Here is a 7,164-nt window from a genome sequence, read left to right on the forward strand (position 1 = left end):
TCAGAAACAGAATTATTAGCTTTCTAGTCCTAAGCAAATCCTAGAACCATCCAGTAAAAACATTTTCAAGGTTCCTATGCATTTCAGTTACCATCAATTTCAATATCAAAGTATCCAACAGTACATATCTAATAAAAACATTTTCGCTAGACTTTTCCAGTGTTTCCTTTATGAGGGCTAGAGTATCTATCATTATACCCAATACAAACATTAAAGCAGTCAGACATATTATTTACAAAAATGATCCTGGATCCAGGGGACCAGGAGGACCATGAGAATTAGGACGAAGAGCTGCAAAGGGTTGCTCCTCCTCAAAAATGGGACGATCAATGGGGTACATTTTCAACAAAAAGAAAAAGAAGTCCTTGGGAAATTAAAGCCGCTGTACAACCAACCAGAGGGGAGTCTTCTCCCTGTGTCCGTTTGAGCCTCACAGGCAGGCTCTTGTTGTTCCCACGGTGGAGCTGCACAACTCGCAACTCAGGAATCATGGCCTAGTTTCAAGGGAAAAGTTTCTTCTTTCAGGATAGGGCAATCACCCACCAGGGCAAATGCGCTCAGCGATCCTGTCCAGTGTCTGAGGCAGTGCACCAGTTTTCTTCATTTCAATCTAACAGGCACCAGAGACACAGCACCTGTACCCTGAACTCAAGTCCTTCCCTAACTCCTGTATTGCTCTGCTGGCACACTGCTCTTTCGTTGGGGCCATGGATTGCATTCAGTGTGCCCAGGTATCTCCTTTACAGCCACTTTGGGACCAGGATTCAGAGGCCTGATGCTAGGATCTCTGAAGCAACCCTTGTTTCAAAGGGGGTTACCTCAAGCAAAAACCTTCTTCCCTTCCTGGTCGGTCTGTGACTCTCAGCTGGGCATCAAAAGCTTGATCCACGATTTCTCCTTTCTGATTTGTGACCCCGTCTTTCGCCCAAGATAGTAGCAGGGGTACGCTCATCACAATGCTTCCGGCCTTCTACCTTCACTGAGGTCCTGGTTGCCAGCAGTGCCTGTGCAGGTTACCTTCACTTTGACTTCAAGCTGGACTGGTGCTGACTCCTCAAGCTGGATCTGATGTCCGCGCCCCTCTGGCAATGGTTGTAAAGCAGCAAATATCTATTGGTGGACAGAACAAAAGGTCTTTAGACAAGGCACAAAAATAATCTATCAACAGAGAGGATAGTCTCAGAATACTTCCTAGTCCAGGGACGCCCCATATATTAACAAGGCACCCTGGAACCACTTTCATATATGTGAGAGTAAATAAAACAACAGTCTGGACCTATTGGCAAGTATAAAAACTCTTTAGTGAACTGACAAGAGTAATACGTCACCCAATGCCAAGCAGTCAAGGAAGTCTGTGTTCATTTCTAAAGACCCTCAAGAAAAAGGAAATGTTATACACGTTTTACTCCTAAACATTGCATTATTTGTACAGGACTGCAGACACTTCTAAAATGATTTTTCTTAATTAAAGCACCTACATTGTATGCTTAGGACCAGGCTCTCATGTTATAGGAGCAACAGGAAAATCTAACACTGCTAATTTAACAGGGATTCCTATTACATACAGAACTAAAAAACTTCAACATAATGGGTACATGTTCTCCAGCGAAACATCTTGTGACTAACAGGCTCCTGTAAAACAATATTTTCCTCAAAAATGTTTGCTAAGGATCACATAGACCTCTTCCCTGCATTCTACATTTTCACAATCCAAACTATGCAACATTAGTTCTAGTAAGGACTGTCAGTTTATTTACACAAACTAGCTAATAAAACTAACAATGCCCTTGCAAAACTGTATGTAGCATGAGAATAAACAAACAATAGTGGTGTTGTCACCTGAGAATTTTCAAACAAAAACTACCCACAGCTAGTTCCCCTTAAAGATCAAATAAGGAAGCAGCAACCTAGACTACTCATCCTCTCATAATTCCATCAGAGAGGATGGGTAGTAACATAGCAAAATATATTTATTCGTTTTATTAATGCTAATAATGTTGAAAACAGTATTACTGAATAGCCAATTAAATGTCTCATGGTTATTTCACAGACAGTTTAGACAGGCTCGAAAAAAATTAAGAAAAAGAGAGAGAACACATAAATTTGCCTACCCTTAATTTGTAGAGGAGCTAGCCTCCACTCCCCAGTTTTGACAGTAAGAAACCTGTACCAGGTTTCATTCTGTCAACACTATCAACCCCAATTTGTAGCAACTGGGCATAAACAAACTCTGAGGAGCGAAATAGCACAGTTCAGCTAGCCAAAGAACATATTCCTTTAGCAAATGTACTAGTGCAACATGAGGCCGCATGAAGTCAAACTGAATCCCATTGCTTCCTGAATTCAACCCTAAAAACATTTATACTATATATATATGGCAGAGCCATTGTCCTTTAAAGAGAGGTCACATATACTATGTGCATTGAGTGCACACAAAAACTTGCTTTTACCAAAAAAAAAAAAAAAGGGTAAGCAAAAACCTCTTTCTTTCCCTGCCATTTCGTCTTTCAAATGTCGAAATGTCAAAGCAACGTTGTGCTGAGCCCTACAGGCTTCTAAATGTAGGACTTTGACCTATAACCTATGCAGCTGTTCCCCAGCATGCATGCAAGGTTTTCATGTGGTGCTTCCAAGTCAAAGTGACCCTAAAGACCGAAGACAGAGCAGCAAAACCCACTCTGTGTGTCTACCAGCAATTTCAGAGGTAAGCTTAATAACTTCTGCCAATTTTTGTACATTGATATGTATAAGCAGTGTGCCAAGCGTTTGTCTAGCAGTATAGATGGTCTATGCTTACATATGTGCATTTACTGGGGCGTAAGGCAGTTTAAAAACTGATCTGACTGGAGAAAACTCATTTAAATAGTGAATTTTTACCCGATTTCGACTTTGATTTTCAGGGCACTTAAAAATTAACATCCTACAATGTTTTTGCATAATAGTCATCCCCAGAATGTCCTCTACATATCCCAGAGATGTGGCATCAAAAATGTATAATGTATACCCTTATAAAAATGAGTTTTGTACGCCTGGGTAAAGTGACATTTTCACATGTAATTGACCCCCTATTGCTGTATAGCACGGCTTAAATGCAATTTGGATGCTAGGAGGTCACAGTATCATTATTAGGCATTATAAATAGTAAAAAACGAATTTGTTTTTGCACCTATTTGAAATAACATTTTTTTTTTTTATATAATCAAAATTTATTTTTTTTGTTAATAAATCTAATCATTTTGATGAGTCTACATATGAAAAGCGAGCTGCATCCCTTGCCTATTATATTGAAACACATTAATTCTTAGCCCTAAGCACAGAAGCTTATCTTGAAACATCTTAAGTCTGCGCCACTTTTAAATGAAGGACAGCCATTATTATTTAACATCAAAAACCACTCTTATCCTTATTTTAAAAAAAAGGCATTAAGAAAAGAAATCCCTACTGTCAATCTGCAAAAATAATGAAACTACATTTCTAACTTTGGAAACAGCAGTCTGAAATGCAGAATTTTACTCCGTGTTTTTGACTTCAACTATTCTCTGTAGCCGGAGTCCGAGATAGAAATGGTCTTGTTGACACAGCTGTTTAACACGTAAAGGTGTCGAAATTCACACGCCTTGCAAGTCAACCCTTCAAGCCAACACAAATCTGTCGTGCTGTATAATGTGAATGCCTTTGAATACCCTATACAAAAGATAAATGCTGTGACATTTTGTATCTGAATTTAGTCTATTGTAAAACACACAATTTTGTTTTTCTCTTTACACAGGTCATCTTAATTTTAACTTTCTAAAGGTAAAACTCTTATCCGATAATCCATGTTAATTTTGCGCCACAATTTCCACTGAGAAAATTAATTCTCAATTGGAAAATCGTTTTTATATAGGCATATAGCCCTTAAAATTTCAAGCAAGAGCATCATTTTACTTTTTGTGTAGGATTAATGCAACAGTTTTTAAAAAAAAATAAAAACAGTTTTCTATGGAAAGTCTAACTGGTCTTTGCACAAAATAGGGCCGAGGAAGGCTCCTTGGGTTTCGTTCCTCAGCTGCCCTGTCTCATCAGAGAAGCTAAACCTCAGCGCAGAACCGGGCCACAGCGAGTGCTCCTAGCCCCCACCTTTCTCCAAGGCTGTCCTGCTGCAAGCATTACACATTTTCATGTCAGTGAAGCTTTCTAAGCAGTGATTTCACCTCCTGGTTCTCTCCTCTATTTTTAGCCCCCACCTTACAAGCTGCAAGGTCAAAATCTGCCTTGCACAGCCCTGAAGCTGTCAAAGACAAAAAGCCTTCCTAATGTTATCTAAACTGCAATAATTTGCCCTATGGAAACATTTATTTTAATATACAATTTCTTTTCAAGGGTCATAAATTTAGGTTCAATTCTCAGATTAGCAGGTTCAGCTTAAATTAGAACCTACAACCCTATGGACCCAGCACATTGGCTCACTGAACCACCAAGAACACAAAGCTGCATAGGAACAATTTGCAAATTCGAAATACCCACAATTCTTTCAAGCTAAACTTTTAACGGGTCCCTAATTACTCTTCATTAATACTTTTGTACATTAAGGGTGTCATCAAATCACAGGGGTTGCTCTTTCTCTTGCTACACCCCTCTCAATTTCCTTTTGCGACTTATTGATGGTGATGAGACCAAATTAAATTTACTCCTTAACAATTTCACTTCTCAGAATTCTTTCACATATTCACAGTCATTCAATCACACGCTTTTTCCAGTGCTAGCAACATCCAAAACACAATTTACCACACCATAACATGTAAACACACATTTAACCCACAGATCAACACTTAAGACAGAAACAAAAGACAGCCCACAGACTGTACTTAAACCAAACCATTTGTAAATACTAGTTGCAAGTCATATTCACCAGATTTGGCTGGCAGAACACCAAAAAAAAAAACGCTCTGCATCTCATCACTTATGAATGTTACTAAGTGCACAGACCAGGATCCTTTTATGTACATATTTAGTTCCTCGGGGTACTAGTCACCACTTACAAGTATTTTTATTCCATAATGCGCTGTACATTATAGAAGAAAGACCATACTTAATATACATATCCCTATTAGGCGTCCCCTCCGGGGGGGGGGGCCAGTTGTGCTTCATCAAGTCTCATTTTGGTACCATTCCAAAGGCAACACATCTTTTGAAGAGTGCTAAAGACAGATATGCCAAAAAATAGTGCAGAATATGCAATATTATAATCAAAGTAGCACTTAAGGTACCTTTAGTACGATGTGCCGTTCAAATCAATTCAGTTAGAGAAAATTCTCCTCATTACCTGCCTATGTGAATTGCAAGTCACATATGTCAAAACAAACCAAGTTGGCCAACACAAAATATACCATACTCAAAGCCACAGTAAGCGTTACTAAACTACCTTACCAATCACAGGCATCAAAACCAACAGCAAGCGCCGCAGACACTTACCAATCACTTGGTGTTCAGATTCATCCTGCCAAGTTCTAAAATCGACCAAATGGTCACTGCACGGTGAATCAACAGAAGAGATCTCAGTCGAGGACCGGTGCCACCTGGATGGTCAGATCAGAAAGAAAGGAAAAGTCGCCGTGGATGCCAAGACTCTGGTCTTATCGGGCAGTGATCACGTCCAGAGCGAGATTCCAATCCTTCGTCGCGACCAATCCTTTGGGCATCCGAGTCACCGATGAGCCCCAAGTTGAGGCGCCAATTGTAGAAAATAGGCCTCAGCTAGGCCTACCAGTGCAAGGGGTTCGCCCTTCTCTGCACAGAGTCCTCAGACTATTAGAAAGAAGTTGGCACAGAAACTGAAATAGAAAATACATAGTTTATTAAACCTCAGGAGGTGGAACCACATTCACCCAGCACCCTGTGGTGCTGAATGAAGGTAGCACCCAGAGTAGAAGAACCATGGGTCTTTTATACCCACACAGGGGCTCAGGAAAAGGACGATGCAAGCATACATGAGAAGAGTTACATACATAGATGGTCATACAGAAATGCACCGTAAATAGTATAGGAGGAGCTAGCAGTTGCTGACTCAGGTAGAAACAACCTGATAGTTACAGACTAAAAACAGATGCATGGACAGTTAGATATTCCTGCGCATGTGCAGGGTAGCAGAGTCTAAGTATAGCCAGTCCTTTAAACAGAGCACAAGGGAAGACAAAATGGCTGCCAGAAATACAAAATGGATTCCACAAAATGTACAGGATAGCCTGTAAATACCAGATGGATTCTGCTAACGCTAATTTAATTGCAGCCAATTTACGACACCATGTTGTCGGCTATCCGACGGAGTGTACTGTGAATTCCCGTGAACACCGTCACGAGCTCAGCCTGTCTGTCCTCCATCCACCCTTGGTGTCGCAGTAGACAGGCATGTTGCTCTGCATGTTGCTGGGCCTGCTGGGTCTTGATCTCATCGAGGGTACCCTTCATCTCGTTGAGGGTGGACACAACCTGGGCCATGCCCGTGGTGTCCTGCTGGTATGTGTCCAGGATGTTTCGGACATGGGAATATACCGGTTCCGCAGCCAACTGGTCAGGCTCGCGCCTCCTCCGTCCTCCACTCCCACCACCCCTGCCCACTTGCACCTGGCCTGCCCTTGTGGGCACATCGGGTCTCCGGGACCCCTGAGGGGTGGCATTGGCGTTGTCGCCTGCCTCCTCCTGGGTGCCCGGTACACCGTGTCCCTCCTGGCCAGCCTGGCTGCATTGTGGTGGTGGGGCAGGGATCCTGGGTGTCTCCTGGGATGTGTCAGGAGTGGGGGTGGTGGTTGGCCCAGTTGTACCTGACGCAGGTGCTGCAGGTCGTTGGACACCAGAGGGGCCAGGTTGGTCGGGGTCGGGTTTGTCCACAGAGTGGTGAGAGTCGTCGCTGCCGGTGGCTCTGTCATCCCACCGAGCCGGGTCCTGTGAGTCTTCCCCCCCAGTGTTGGGGGGTGATCCACGACGTTGACCTGTGTGTGAGAGAGACAATGTTAATTTTGTTCCATGCAACATCCATGTTTCATTGGTTTCTAAGTTGGCACATTTCCTCTGGGAATTTGGATATGTCTTGCATTCCACTCACAGTGCACTTGTGCATGGGTATGTCCCTTGGCCACAGCCTTTGAGACTTTACCTATGTGTGGCACAGTCTTACTTGCTGCGTCA

The 7,164-nt window shown here is 42.3% G+C and overlaps 1 long non-coding RNA gene across 1 annotated transcript; it reads right to left on the bottom strand.

The window, feature by feature from the left end:
• Positions 1–809: 809 nt before the first annotated feature.
• LOC146813382 (uncharacterized) lies at positions 810–4,500 on the bottom strand. Its single transcript, XR_014966971.1, has 2 exons — positions 4,227–4,500; positions 810–4,119 (listed from the first exon to the last, which is right to left on the bottom strand). It is a non-coding gene; the product is annotated as an uncharacterized LOC146813382 (long non-coding RNA).
• Between the last annotated feature and the right edge of the window lie 2,664 nt (positions 4,501–7,164).

Source organism: Triturus cristatus, chromosome 7 (genome assembly GCF_964204655.1).
Source record: "Triturus cristatus chromosome 7, aTriCri1.1, whole genome shotgun sequence".
In the NCBI taxonomy this organism is placed as follows: Eukaryota; Metazoa; Chordata; class Amphibia; order Caudata; family Salamandridae; genus Triturus; species Triturus cristatus.